This window comes from Micromys minutus (genome assembly GCF_963924665.1).
Source record: "Micromys minutus genome assembly, chromosome: 26".
Taxonomy (NCBI): domain Eukaryota; kingdom Metazoa; phylum Chordata; class Mammalia; order Rodentia; family Muridae; genus Micromys; species Micromys minutus.
Genome location: NC_137961.1, coordinates 37,880,447 through 37,895,842, shown reverse-complemented (window position 1 = coordinate 37,895,842; position 15,396 = coordinate 37,880,447).

Below are 15,396 nucleotides of genomic sequence, written 5' to 3'. Positions count from 1 at the left end.
ATTTCCTTTGTAAGGCAGGAATTGGGGAAGTTTAGCCATTTTTAAATACACCAGAGCATTTTGTCCTTACTAACAGGATCTACACTTAGAAGAGAAATCCTTTTATCAGAGCTTAACTTACTGAGGATTTGTCAGTATGTTCAAGGGAAAGCAATGTACCACCCCTACCTGCCTCTAGCCTTCTGTATTAAGAAAATAAATTAGAATTAACAAGTCAAAGCTCCATGGCCATTTGCATAACGAAAGAGAGGACTGTGAAGTATTGTGGAGTCCATAGTTCTGGGTAATAAGATCAGGAAAACATTGGGTTTATAAGACCATACCATACAGTCATGATTCTCTTTCCCCTCAGTTTATGTTTGCTTTAATAAGGCCAATCGGGTAGCATTAATTATTCCTACAATTTCCTGTGTAGCTTTCAAGAAGATACCCAGCTAATTAGTGTGGGAAAAATTGAGAAAACTGAAAAGTTCGAGGTTAAACTCAGATATGGCAACAATTTGGAATTCTCAGACCAGAGTCTTTCATTTCAAACTGCAATTAATATGCTGAAGTTTTTTTTTTTCATTAATACACAATTTGTAAGGATGGGAAAAAACCAGAGAGATGCAACTTTTATGTGTTTATTTTGGTATTTTAATTAATTTATTTAATTAAATCCCAGTGTCAGCATCCCTTCTCCTGCCAGTCCTCACCTCAGTCCTGACTCCATTCCTCAGAGGGAGGGCAGCACTCCTCCTTTATTGCATCAAGCCTGTGCAGGACTCAGCTCAGAGAGATGCATCTCTTACTTAAAGAACAAGTTCATGGAAGAATGAAAGAGGCACAGTAATAACAAAAAATTATCTATTGAGTTTACTTATAGATTAGTTGTGTCTGAAAAAAAAGGAGGCAGCTTGTGTATTTCATAACAGAAATGTCCAAATAGGAAAAACAACAGTCTCTAGTATTCTAGAATCGCAGAACTATCACAAATTGAATATATATATATATATATATATATATGAAAAGAGGACTGTAGTGACTTTGGTTATTATAGTGTGACATTTCAAAGTCATTTGAGGTTATAAATTGCATACTGCTAAATCCAGGGCACCAAACCTGAAATTTTGAAAAGATGTTTGTAAAAAGCGAAAAATAATCCTGTGAAATGCTCAATACCCTTTCTTCAGTGACATACAGATGGAAAATAAAGGTGGACACAGCTGAACTCAGAAGCAATGGCAGTTAATTGATTATAATTATAGCTACCTAGGGTTCATCCAGGAACATTTGTGTGTGTGTGGGGGGGGTGCTGATGTGAAGCATTAACCAAAATAAAACACATTATGGACCATAAATTACACTTCACATAATTAAAAATAATTATAAAATTAATGTTTTCAGACTCAGAGTTAAGTTATAAAGGAAGATCAGGAAAGTATCATATGTACTCACATTCTTACCATGTATCCCATATTGCTTCCCAAATACATGGCTTCAGTGTATAAATTATTATTTTTCTTCAGTTGTTATTATTACATGTAGAGATATACATATTACTTGTTGGGTCCATTTAGTGTTGCTTGTATGTAAACCTTTTTATTTATTCTTTAATCATTTTTCTTTTTTACAGGCCAGACTTTATCCCCTTCCTAGTCAACCCTCTGACTGTTCCACAGGGAGGGACATTAGATGAAATGCTCCACGGTGGGGTGGGGGAACTTGTAGAATCCACCTCCAGTAAAAAGACAGGGCATTAAGTGAGGGATGGGGTTGTCATTCCACAGTCAAACACTCTAACCCAGATTTGCTTTTTTATGAAAGAACTGCAGGGATAAAAAATGAACAAGGGCATGAAGAAAAGAAGGTGCAGTGACAGGCCCAAATTGGGATCAAGCTCAGAGGGTGGCTCCAGGGCCTGACACCATGACTGAGGCTATGGTGTGCTCACAAAAAGGAGCCTCTCACGACTGCCCAGCAAAACCTAACAAGCAGCCGAGTCAGATGTAGAAATTTACAGCCAATTAATGGTGACCCCTGTAGTTGAACTAGGGAAAAGCTGCAAGGATCTGAGGAGGAAGGTGACCATGTAAGAGGACCAGAAGTCTCCATTAACCTGAGACCTCTCAGAACCTGGATCACCAACCAAGCAGCATAAACCCGGTGATATGAGGCTCTCAACACATACAAAGCGGAGAACGACCTGTCTGCATTCGTTTACAGAGGATGCACATAACCCTCAAGAGACTGGAGGACCCATGGAGTTTAGAAGTCTGGACAAGTGGGTATGGATGGTACATCCTTTTTGGGATTTATAAATACTTTTAAAGATGACCATTTGGGATTGGATAATCTATCAGGTAGTTCACCTCTGTGAAAAACTGATTATCCCCTTCTAAGGATCTATCAGTTATCAGCAAATATTTATTTAGGGGTAGGATCTTGCAAAATTTCTCCGGTCCATAATAGTGAGTCACATGGTGTTCTCATTGTTTTCAGGCCTTGTATAGGGAATTTTATTGTTAAGATTTCATGGGCTCACCAGAAACAATGACTTGACCAAATTCTTAAGAAAATGGCTGCATCTAGAGAATATCATTCTGAGTGAGATAACCCAGTCGCAAAAGAACAGACATAATATGCAGTCACTGATAATGGGATGCTAACCCCAGAGGCTCGCACTGCCCCAGAAACAACTCACAGACTGTATGAAGTTCAAGAAATAAAGAAAACAAAACAAAACAAAACAAAAAAAATCTCTATACAACAAGAAAACTTTGACTATTTCCATGTTACATTTTGTTTTACATGTACTTTATGCTCATTGTAACTATTAAGCTTTCAATGCATACTATCAAACCTTTAAAAAAATCAGGAACTGACTAAAAATATATTCATACAGTTTTATGTAAAAATTATTTTAAAATCTGAAGAAAAAGTACTAACAAAAATGTATTATATAATTTTATGCAAACAATGCTTAAAATCTGTACATTTATCTTTGTTTTGTAAAATAAAGTTGTTAAAAAAAAGATTTCATGGGCTCAGTTTCCTTGTCATATAAAAAAGACACAGTCTTATCAGTTGTCCTCCTCCTCTGGTTCTTTCAGTCACTCCATATTCTGCAGTTCTCTGCATTTTCACAAGATGTTTAGATACTTTACAAAGCATAGCATAAAGGGCCTGAATTTGGGGCAGTTGGCTCAAAAACATGATTTTGAGAAAAATGTACAGTACTGAATGTATGTTGTAAAAAAAAATATAAAGCAAGTGCTTTATATTTACACCTTGTTAGATTAGAATAAAAATATTTTATATATGAAATAAGATACTTAACAAATAGAAATCAATACAACTGACAATGAGAAATCGATAAAGAATATCAATGAAATAAAAAAGCATTATTCCATTCTTTCTAGAAATTGCTAAGACTTTTACCAAACTACAGGAAGTAAAATCAAACAAATGAACAATGTAATGTTAGGGGGAAAATGATAATGATTGGGTAGATGGACCCACAGATAAAATTATTTGCAACCAATTCTGTCAACCTAAGTTTAATCTCAGAACTCACACAGTGGGAGGAAAGAGCTGGTCCCTGTGACTCATCTTCTGACTTCCAGATACAAACTGTGGCCAATATGAATCTACCCACAAACACACTCATGCACACAGCCACTCATAAATGTACAAGTATACACAGAGACTCAGACAGACACATTCTCATAGACCAAATGCACAGAGGCATGCATGCACATACACATAGACACACACACACAACCTAACGAAAAAAAAGTAGATCTAAACCTCCAGTGACCTATAAAACTGCATACATTTTAGTGACTACAAGTCAGCAAGCTGAGCTGGAAGGTTTCAACTGTTGCAGCCCTAGACAAAGTGCCCTATTCTTCTGATTTGACAAAGAAACCTACATATCATTGAGAATGGTATTTATTTGCTTATAGTTATTTCTGGATCTCCTTGAAATGGGCTCATTTAATGGGACATCTATTAAGAACAACAGAGAGGGTGAGGTGTGTTTCTTTGGCACATTCTACATCAACCATCTTCTTCCAGTAATCCTTACTTTATTTCTTTGAATACAGGCAGGGCAAACCATGTTTTTAATGGAGGTTTCTTTTTTTCTTTTGAAATAGCAACTTTCACTTTACAGATAGACACCTGAACTTCTGGATAAAAGGTAACTGGGCTTTGACAGAGATGTTTCTGGGTGTTACTTATCTAAATTCTAGGATTCTTCAGAACACAGTTTAAAATAATATTTTAAGTATTTGGTCTAAAAAGAACCCCTTTTAATATTTTGTATTTAATTTGTAGAGTAAAATTCCATTTTCAGTAGTTAACTTTACCAAGAACTAACCTGTTACGGGAAGTTGGGCTGAGCAGCAACATGTGTGTATTAGAGTAAGTAAGCAAGAGGCAGGTCCAGACAGAGGTCCAAGAAGAGGAAATAGGGACAGAGCTGAGAGTCATTTTCTTGCATCAAGGTCTTTGGTTCTAAATTGAATTTTCACACTAGCTGCATTGTGAGTTCACCAGGAGTTCTAATCAGTCTAAAAATAAAAGGTGACTTGAATAGACAGAAGTAACATTTTGAAATATAGAGTATTCCATTTCTGTATTTTGGAAACTAAGCAAAAAGACTGAATTACTCCTAGAATTTCCCTAGGAACCAAACTCAAAGACACAGAGTTTAAGGAATTAAGAACATAATCACTATGCCAGAATATAAAAGCTTAGACAATTTTACTGTTTTTGTATGTGAGACCCATATTGTTTCTCATTACAGCAATTGATTGGTGGCATGCTCTCTATATCATATGTATTTATCAGTGAATGGTTGTTGATGCTTTTCACGGGTGATGATTTAATCTTTTGCAAAAGATTTATTTATTTTATTGGTATGTGTACATTGTAGCTGTCTTCAGACACACCAGAAGAGGGAATTAGGTTCCATTCCAGATGGGTGTGAGCCATCATTTGTTTAGTTAGAATTGAACTCAGGACGTCTAGAAGAGCAGTCAGTGTTCTTTATCACTCAGCCATCTCTCCAGCCTCCTGATAATATTTTCAAAAGCCAGAAAATAGTGAAAAATAACTGTTGGGAAGTAGTACAAATACAAATTGCTACCCAGAATACCAAAACACTTTCCTGCTTACTTTGCAAACATTATATGCAATCATTTGAACACCTTATAAGATATACATGTTTCTCTTTGACATTTAGAAAACTTGAATGTTTCTCATGTTCAGTGAAGCAAAATTGTATTGGTTCTAGAAAGGTTTTGACAACCCACTGACATTGATTACAGTAGGATTTGCCTACATCTATGCGTGCTGGTTATAATAGTTCTGATCATTATGGAGGCATTTGAAACGAATGGGGTATTTCTTCTTCTTCTTCTTCTTCTTCTTCTTCTTCTTCTTCTTCTTCTTCTTCTTCTTCTTCTTTTTCTTCTTCTTCTTCTTCTTCTTCTTCTTTCTTCTTCTTATTCTTATTCTCCTTCTTTTTCTTCTTCTTCTGCCATTTTATAGGAATGCTTGATATTTTTGCATCAGCATTTGAAGCACACAAAACATCGTGATTGTTCAATAGATGCCACTTGCTTACAACTTCATAAGCTGCACTGAGAATAGGTTAAAACCATGAAACACATTAAAGGAAGCCAGATCCTCTCATTTATGGAACATTACGGTATTAATACACTCCATTTAGAAAGCAAGAGTTTTAGCTCAGCTCATCCGTGTCCTTGTGAGACCTTTGCTAGCATTGATTTTTCATCTTTCATCCTCAGGCTCCAATGTGCTCAATTCAGCAATTGGTAGTGGAAAGGTTGGCTTCTAAATATGCTCCACCTACAACTGAAGTCTAATTTTCACCTTATTGGCTGTACAATGTTGAGGAACATTTCTTATCAGGCTGGGCTTCAATTTCTTAATTTAAATAACAATAAATAAATAACAATGGAACAATAACATTTTATAGCCCATAGTTGTGAAGATATGTGCTGGTGATGGCAGCTTTGCAGGCATGGTTTTAGCTGCACTACAGAGTAGTGTATCTCAAAGCCATATGAGCAAACACTTACATGGGTACACAGATGTACACAAAACCATAGTGATGTAGACACCCAAGTGAATAGGTTGTTGTCTCTAGGAAAAAGTAAGTTGAGTATCACTCTATGCTGACCTATCAATGTTAAATTAGTATGAATAAACTACAATTTTTGTAATTATTCAAAGTAGAAATAATATTGCCATCAAGTGAGGAAGGCATTTAATAAATTCTTAATTTGAGGAATAAAATTAACATTATAAATAAAAGTAGAAAATTTTAATACGTATTTTGCCTACCAATTTATTAGCCTGTACAAGCTACAGTGCTTCATTTGCCCACGTATGAAAAAACAGACTACTGATATTAATCTCTATGATTCAACTTGGAATAGGATATTATTTTACTCTTGAGAAATTCAAAGTTAGTTTGCCCTGAAGACTCTCATTGGAATCTGGTGTTAATGACTATATGGGTCACTATCAGGCTAAATTCAGAGAGTGTTTTTGATGCTCACATTTCATTTAGTAAGTCTGTAGTAATAATATTATTAACACTGGCATAACCTACTGATATACCTGTATAGCCAGACTGAGAACTCATTTAAGTCCCAATCTCTTAAACAGCTAAAAAAAATATGTACTTAATGATGAGTTCAATGAAAACAAATCTTCATAGGAATCAGCTAATTTACAGAAGCAGGGTACTGAGAAATTATTTCAAACATTCTGGCTTTATTTAACTCATATACTAGATAATCTTTAATTCTGCAGCTGTAGTTAAAGGTCCTAGTTTTGGAAAGCTATATAGATGTTAAGGCATGAAAAAAAAAAATTCAGAATCTGAAATAAATGAAAATAAAGTACATGTGATTAAATAATAATTCACTTGTTAATATATTAGTTAATTTTTAATTTCTCTGGCAAGATGTCAAACATGAACAACTTAGAGGAGGGAAGATATTGTTTGTATTTTGGTTCTAGAGGATTTAGAATCATCATGCCAGGAAATACATTAAACAGGAGTAACTTAGCAGGAACATGAGGTAGCTGGTCAAGTTGTAACAGTCAAAAAGTACAGAACATGGCAGAATGGAGCAAAGAAGCAGACTGAAGGTCGTGCCCCAACAATCTTAGATTCAGTTCTTAGCAGCTACATGGTACAGCTCAAAAACATTTATAATTCCAGTTCCAGGGTATTTGATATATATATATATTTTGGTCTTAGTCACAAAGCAGACATGTGTTACACAGACATAAATGAAGGTAAAAGATCCATACAGAAAATAAATGATAGATAGATAGATAGATAGATGATAGATAGATAGATAGATAGATAGATAGATAATAGACAGAAAGACAGACTGACAGATAGATAAATAGAGATATATGTTAAATGGTTAGATAGATAAATTTAGTAAAAATAATACCACAAAGGCAAAACAAGCAAAGGAAGAATAAGCTCTTGGATTGTGATGGAATTGTAGATGTGACAGGAAATTTCTTCTGTCTCTGTTGCATTTTCAGTGACTCTGGGTTAACTGAAAAAAAATTGCTATCAACAAGAAAAAGGGTCAAGGAAAATCACCTCATGATACTGGTGTGCCTCTATAAGTCTCTTTAAAATGGCAAATATGACTTTGCTATTATGGTTGATTAGCCACTTGAGGAGAGTAGTTACGGGGCTCTGAAGGTTTTCATGGCATTGTCAAGGTTAACTTTTTTTTTTTAAATTTACATCCCAACAGTTGCCCTGTTCCTAGTCCCTCCACACAAAGGTCTTCCCTCACCCCCTTCCCATTTTTCCTTGAGCGGGTGTGTCTCTCTCCCCTTATCCCTTCACCCTGGCACACCAAGTTTCTACAGGAGTGGGCACATCCTCTCCCACTAAGACCAAATAAAGTATCTGTCTGCTACCCATCTGCAAGGATATTGGGCAAACCTGTGTTTGCTCTTTGGTTGATGTCAGAGTCTCGGGAGAGTTCCCAGGGGTTCACATTAGTTGACACTCTTGGTCTTCCTTTTGAGTTTCCATCCTTTTCAGCTCCTTCAATTCCTCCCCCTACCCTTCTATGCTTGGCTGTGAGTATCTGCATCTGCTGTGTCAGCTGCTGGGTAGACCTTCTCAGACAACAACCATTCTAGGCTTCTGACTGTAACACGACTTATGATCAGTAATAGTGTCAGGGAGTGGTGTACACTCATGAGAAAAATCTCAAATTGTGCAGGACACTCACTGTCCAGCTGTTCATTTACTTTTTGTTCCATTTAGTGCCTGCATTTCTTTTAAAGAGGAACAATATTAGGTGAAAAGGTTTGAAGATAGGTTGGCATCTCCATTCTTTCACTCCCGGCCCTGTCTAACTACTAGAGGTAGTTTCTTCAGGTTCTATCTCCACATTGTTGGGCATTTAAGCTAAAGTCATCTACATTGAGTATGAGAAGCTCCCAATTGGAGGTCTCTGGGGCTTTATACGACAACCAAAGCTACCCATGGAGAAATGTGAGATAGACTGGAAAGGGAAATTTCAAAGCTAATGCACATTTCCTTTTTTTTGTAGTTTCTTAAAGTATCTCCAAAACCAAAACCAAAAATATCATTTTATATAGCAATATATCAAGGCAAAATGTTCAAGAAATTGATTTCAGTAATTTTTCTGCTTTAAAATGATGAGGGCTTATACCATAAAAATGGAAGCTGGTAGTGATGTAGAGATGAAGCCAACCAGATGACATTTCAGGAGTTAAGTGATGGAATTATATATATATATATGTGTGTGTGTGTGTGTGTGTGTGTGTGTGTGTGTGTGTGTGTGTGTGTGTATAATTGAGTGAAGGAGATTTGGTAGAAAAGAAAGAACTTGAGCAATAGGCAAAAAGTAATCCTATCGCCCAAGGTTATACTGTCGTATTTGATATACTATGTCCTAGTGCCCTGTCACTATATAACATTTCCTGCAAATCTTTCAGATTAAAGCAACTTGTATTTTTAATCTCTGTGTTATCCAAAATTTAGGCCCCTCTCCTTTGCTCAGGATCTTGTAAGACTACATGTTTGTGTGGCTGTGTTTCTATTGTTTGGTTGATTTTGGTGTTTGGATTTATTGAGCCATGATTTCATCCTGGCCTTGAAATCCATTGAAGAGGAAGCAACTTAAACTCTGGTTCCCACATCAGATATAACCAACGTCACATCAGTGATATAGAACACAGAAACAAGGGAGAAACAGCTTATTCCAGATCACTGTGTGAGTATAAAGTCAAGTGTCCCATTTGACATCAGGATGGCAAGAGTTTCAGGCTGATCCCATCACATTGCCATCAGTAAGCATGGACAAGTGAATGCGCACTGCAGTTCACCTTTCTCCACTTGGAAAGTGCTTGTTACATTGCCGCTTGCAATGGGAAGGTCCTCCAGCCCCAGTTAGTACAACGACAACAACTCCTACATTAAATGCAGAGGCCCAACACACAGTTGCTACTGGAATCTTTCAAGATGACTACCTCTACTTCTCAAACATATGTGTTTAATAATTCCTTCCAAACATACTAAATCATACCACATATTTTTATAAGTATGTACATAACTGAATTTATAAATAAGGGTCTTATCCAGGCTATGCAAGTACACAATCACCAACCTATATCCCCCAAACTATTTTTGAACAAGGGACAAATTGTGCAAATACTGATATACTGATCAATATCCCCAGCCCAGACCATTCTTAACCTGAAATCTCAGATTATGTGGACCCATTTTGAAAATATTTGTTTGGTTATTACATTAAATTGCTTTGAATTGCAGGATTCAGGGTCTTGACTTTTTGTTGTAGTAACTGGAGAGATCCTAAGATTCCATCGACTATGTTCAGGTATGGAAGAGAACTCCCAAATAATTCCCAAATAATACCTAATTTTTCCTGTCAGGTGGGCTCAGCTAAAATAGGCACCTGCCTCAGAAAGGCGAAACCACTAGAACAGAGTAGTGTAGCACATGTTATTTCAGTGTCATGAAATCATTTATATACCATCACTTTTTCCCAATCTCTTGGACAAACCCAATCTCAAGTCTCTTCTACAGTCAAGAAAAGTTTTTAAATACTTGATCTCAACAAAAGAGGGTCCATGAGGGAGGCCTTAGAGTTGTTCACTCACATAATGGCTAAATCAAAATAATCTGTAGGAATGGGGCTTAATTGATATATATGGTGCAAACTGTTGTGTAATTATATTGAAAATACAAAATAGAGCTTAAATTGTAGATTTGGTAGAACCTGTGTTGTACCATGAAGGTGACTTACCAAATTCATTTTTATTCAGCTTCCTTGATAATTTACACAGATGTTGATGTATCTGCCTGCTGGTATTTTCTTGTGTTGAAGATAAATTAATGTGATAATTAGTTCCCATTGTTTAAGTGATTTTTTTTTTTTTTAATGAAGACCATACCTTCTAGGTTTTTGAATGGCAGCTACACCTGTATTTGTCTTTGGGCAATTTCCCTTAGTGAAACCCTGTCACCTGAAGCAGTGACACTTTCCATTTAAAGCAGTGTGGTAACAGATAACAGTGACAGCATGAGGTTTGAGGTCTAGAAAGAGCCAGAGGCACATAGATTATGTTTAGGCACTGACAAACACAGACACATAATTCTGTTTTTGCCTAAGAAAGCTAATTTATTCCAAAGTGTGAAGCTTTGCTTTGATAACTTTCAAGCTTGTTCTCAGCTCAGTGTTTGCATGACTGAGAAGTGTTTCCTTCTCATTACTCCCTTTCTCATGACAAATACTTTTTGGGGGATAAAGAGAAGAAATCACAAAAAGAAATCATTAAGGGAAAGTAATGGGGGCCACAAGGATATACCTTGTATTCATGTGTATAAACCCAGTGTTTATAAAAGTGTGCATGAAAAATAATGTTCATGTAATAGTAATAGTAAGTCTACAGTTGTTTTAAGGGAGGATAATTTGGCCCCAAAGCTTGGAACATTACTCAGTGTTGTCATTTTTAAAGATTTCTAATGTTTCTTTTTATTTTATTTTGTGGTTTTATTTGGTGGTTCCCATTTTGCCATACACAGGGTCCATGCTGGCAAATAATCTGAAAATGTTTACACCTTTAATTTTGAACACAATAATTAGCTATGTCACTATAGTAACACTATGTTACAACATGATATCACATTAAAAATGAGGAATGTAATTAATATCAAAGTTCTTAATTTACATATATTTATTTCCACAAGAAATAAACAAAGTCCTACCATAAGGCTATAGGCCTCAGTAGTTAGGAGAACCATGGTCTCACAGAGGATTTAATATTCATGTCTACACTGGCACTCATGTGCACATAGCAATAAAGAGACATATATAATCTATATGTAAATTAAGGGAAAATAATGTATTCTTTTATATATAACAGTAATTATTTACATATACATTACATTACATATTCACATGAGGCCTGCTATTGAGTACATATGCAAATTGCATGTATCATTAATATGAATAACTTAGCTAATTATAAATTACAATATTGTAGAGAGAAAAGGAGACTTGAATTGGCTGACATGTTTATTCAAAAAAAACAGTAAATATTTTCTTAGAATAAAGTTATTGATGGGGAAACCATATTTAAAATATTTCAAATGCCTTCTGGCATTTTATAGCATTCTCAGTTTAATACTACTCATATTTGTTTTCCTATGCAAAAGGTGTGTTCAGCCATAAATACAAGCTTGAATTTTACTTCTTAGCATAAATAAGGTTTTCTTATACTATTTAATCTACCCATTTTCCACAGACTGCATATTGGTTTTAGTGTTTCCGAGTTGCAATTTATTTTAATATTGTTCAAATGCGTTCTTGTTGTTATTCCAAGTTTTTTACCCCTGATATGGGCAGTGTGACTACTTGTCTTTTTAAAATTGAATCCTTACTACACAGGCGATAGAAGATAGAATTGGCAGATGGTGTGAAATGATACAGCTTTGATATTGGGAATGATACATGTCATAGAGACTAAAGGACTCACACTGGGAAACATTTATTTGGATGCACTGATAATGAGGACAGATTAGCAGAATCAACCCTGGTTTAAAATAAGCCCAGGAGGGCCACTTAATCAGGACTCACAGACTACACACAGAGAACTGAACACCCAGGAACAATCTCCCTCCTGAGACTACAGGCCCACAAATCCACAGGAGAGAAAAACTCCAGTCAGAGACAACAAGATCATCAAGATAGCAAGAGGGAAGCACAAGAAACCAAGCAACAGAAACCAAGACAATCAGAAAACATCAGAACCCAGTTCCCCCACCACAGCAAGTAGTAAATATCCCAACACACAAGACAAACAAGATTTGGACTTTAAATCATACCTCATGTTGATGATCGTGGGCTTCAAGAAGCGCATGGATAGCTCCCTTAAATAAATGCAGAAGAACCAGAACACACATAAGCAAGTAGAAGCCCTTAAAGAGGAAACACGGAAATCACATAAAGAGCTACAGGAAAACTCAACCAAACAAGTGAAGGACTTGAGAGTGAAAATACAAACAATTAAGAAATCACAAAATAAAACAACCCTGGGGATACAAAAACCTAAGAAAACATCAGGAGTTATAGATGCAAGCATAACCAACAGGATACAAGAGATGGAAAAGAGACTTTCAGGGGCAGAAGATACCACAGAAAACATTGACACAGAGTCAGAGAAAATGCAAAAATCAAAACTCCTAACCCAAAACATCCTGGAAATCCAGGACACAATGAGAAGACCAAACCTAAGGATAATACGTGTAGAAGAGAGCAAACAATCCCAGCTTAAAGACACCCTAAATATCTTCAACAAAATTATAGAAGAAAACGTTCTTAACTTAAAGTAGGAGATAACCATGAACATACCAGAAGTTTACAGAACTCCAAATAGATTAGACCAGAAAAGAAATTCCTTTTGATGCATAATGGTAAAAACAGCAAATGTTCAAAACAAGGAAATAATACTAAAAGTTGTAAGGGAAAAAGGACAAGTAACATATAAAAGGCAGACATATCAGAATTACACCAGACTTTTCAACAGAGACAATGAAAGCTAGAAGATCCTGGACAGACATCATACAGACCCTAAGAGAAAACAAATTCCAGCCCAGGTTACTATATCCAGCAAAACTCTCAATTACTATAGATGGAGAAACAATAATGTTCTATGACAAAAACAAATTTATACAATATTTATCCACAAACCCAGGCCTACAGAGGATAATAGGTGGAAAACTCCAACACAAGGAGGGAAACTACACCCTAGGAAAAGCAAGAAAATAATCTTTCAGAATGTACCATGCATAGGCAGTGTTCAATATAGGTAGATGTGTCAAAAAAAAACTGTTTATTTTACCTTATATATTGTCCAGGAATAAATCATTAGTGAAAGTATACCATGACTACTATGTGCTCTCAGAGAGTCCTGATTACTTCAGATTACTGCTGCTTCCTGTAGTCCTTGAAGGACGCTTCTGACAAAATCATAACTCCTGACATCCTGAAGATATTTGTTGATAGCATTGACCAAAAAGAAAAAGAAAAAAAAGGAAAGAAAAGAAAAGTATAGCAGCTCTCATGCTAATTGTTTAGCCCCTCCCCATACCAGAATTTTTCGGCCAGCACTGGGGAGGCAGAGGTAGGCTGATCTCAGAATTCAAGGCCAACCCAGCCTGGTCTACAATGTCAGTTCAAGGATAACTACTTAAAAATACCATGCCTCAGCAGAACAATCAAAAGGTCACAAATCAAGAAATGAAACCTAAGGAAATATGTGCTATCTCTTCTGGTAATTTGGTCTTTACGTGTTTTTAATGAGTAAATGTTCTCATCAGGATCGGCATTTGTTAAATATTAGTGAAAATAAAAACAAACCAAAAAGAAAAAAAAAACAAGCTTAGCATGAATAATAGTTGCCTGCTGACCAGTGACCCTGCTCCACTTCTTCCACTTGCCTCCCTCCCATCTTTTCTAGAAGGCCAGAGAAATTGTAAGGATGTACAGGCATAGTTTTTCCTGGAGGAAGTTGCGGTTACAGGGATGTTCCTTGGGGACTTTTATTAGGTAGGTAGAAAGGTAGTTTGGCTGGCTAGTTTCATTTATTAAAAATAAATGTAATCACTGAAGTCATTTGTTATGGCTTGGTGGAGTCAGAAAGACTACAGAAAGATCAAAGTATAAAGGAAGAGGTTGGGAAGATATCACAGCAGTTCAAATCACTTGAAGGTTCTTCCTGAGGACCTGCATTTGGCTTCCAGTACACATGGAAAGACTAATAACATCCTGGATGAGTTAAGCTGTATTCTGGACTCTGGTCACACCTGACAACCCCATTATCCACCCACCCATACCATAGGCTAGATTCTCAGAGACAAAAAACCATGGGTTACTCTTTATTCAACTAGAGCCACAAAAATTTCAGAATCATGCAGCCAATCAGAATTACCTGAAACCAGGTACAACATAAATATTCTCATTTATATAGAAGGAATTGCCTGATGGGAAGTGATAAACAAAGTTGCTCACCACAACCATAAAAGGACTTCTCAGCTGGGCATATTCTCACTGACTTCAATACTTACAATAAAGAAATACAACAATCCCTGTAGTTTCAATGTCACCTTGCTCTGCATAGTAAATCCTTGCATCCAGGTTTGCCAGGTTACACTGAGAAATCCAGTGGGGTTTTTTTTTTTTTTTTGTTGTTGTTGTTGTTTTGTTTTTTTTTAATATTTTTTTAGGGGGCTCAGCAGTTACAAGCACTGGCTGCTCTTCCAGAGGTCCTGAGTTAAGTTCACTGCAAACACATGATAGCTCAAAACCATTTACAGGGGCATCTGATGCCTTCTTCAGGAAAGCAGATATGTATACAGCTATAAATAAATAAAATTAAAAAAATAAAATATAAGCCTAGGAAATGCAATGTCCCAAAAAAAATTCAAGTTTGTAAATGTTAAATAAGATTGAGCCACATTCAGAGCTTGTATCATGTCTAGAGAGAAGGAAACTATAGGGCTGGGTTTACAATGTATTTATTCTGTACAGACAGAAAACAGCCAAGGATCTATCAGCAGGTAGCCACTCTTCTGCTTATTAATCTGTATAGTCTCAAAACTGCCCCAAGTTTATATTCTAAGGACGAAAATCTATTTACGAACCTTTGAATATCAATACAAACATTCAGTTGGTGATTTATTCAAACATTTGTACTGCTCGTGAACTAATTTAAAGCTATTAAAAACAAACAAAAACTGGAGTAGTTTTCCATTTCAATGAGCTCATTTGCACCATAGTAAAA